Raw genomic sequence first — 1,124 nt, forward strand, 5'->3', positions numbered from 1 at the left:
AGATCTAGTTCAACTCTAGTGTAAAATTATTTGTACTAGGTTATAGAGCTAGTTCAACTCTAGTGTAAAATTATTTGTAATAGGTTATACAACTAGTTCAACTCTAGTGCAAAATTATTTGACATAGCTTGTAGAGCTAGTTCAACTCTAGTGTAAAATTATTTTTATTAGGTTATAGAGCTAGTTCAACTCTAGTGTAAAATTATTTAAACTAGCTTGTAGACCTGTTCAACACTAGTGTAAAACTATTTGAACTAGCTTGTAGGCTGTAGAGCTAGTTCAACTCTAGTGTTAAATTATTTGAACTAGCTTGTAGAGCTAGTTCAACTTAGTGTAAAATTATTTGTACTAGGTTATACAACTAGTTAAACTCTAGTGTAAAATTATTTGATTAGCGTGTAGAGCTAGTTCAACTCTAGTGTAAAATTATTTGAACAAGCTTCTAGAGCTAGTTCAACTCTAGTGTAAAATTATTTGTACTATGTTATAGAGCTAGTTCAACTCTAGTGTAAAATTATTTAAACTAGCTTGTTGAGCTAGTTCAACACTATTGCAAAACTTTTTGAACTAGCCTGTAGAGCTAGTTCAACTCTAGTGTAAAATTATTTGCACTAGCTTGTAGAGCTCGTTCAACTCTGGTGTAAAATTCTTTGTACTAGGTTATAGTGATTGTTCAACTCTTGTGTAAAATTATTTGAACTAGGTTATAGAACTAGTTCAACTCTAGTGTAAAATTATTTGACCTAGCCTGTAGAGATAGTTCAACTCTAGCGTAAAATTATTTGTACTAGGTTAGAAAGCTAGTAAAATTATTTTACTAGGTTATAGAGCTAGTTCAACTCTAGTGTAAAATTATTTGTACTGGGTTATAGAGCTAGTTCAACTCTAGTGTAAAATTATTTGTGCTAGGTAATAGAGCTAGTTCAACTCTAGTGTAAAATTCTTTGTACTAGGTTATAGAGCTAGTTAAACTCTAGTGTAAAATTATTTGACCTAGCCTGTAGAGCTAGTTCAACTCTAGTGTAAAGGTTATAGATCTAGTTCAACTCTAGTGTAAAATTATTTGTACTAGGTTATTGAGCTAGTTCAACTCTACGGTAAAATTATTTGTACTAGGTTATAGA

The sequence above is a fragment of the Triticum dicoccoides genome, chromosome 3A (assembly GCF_002162155.2).
Source record: "Triticum dicoccoides isolate Atlit2015 ecotype Zavitan chromosome 3A, WEW_v2.0, whole genome shotgun sequence".
NCBI lineage: Eukaryota > Viridiplantae > Streptophyta > Magnoliopsida > Poales > Poaceae > Triticum > Triticum dicoccoides.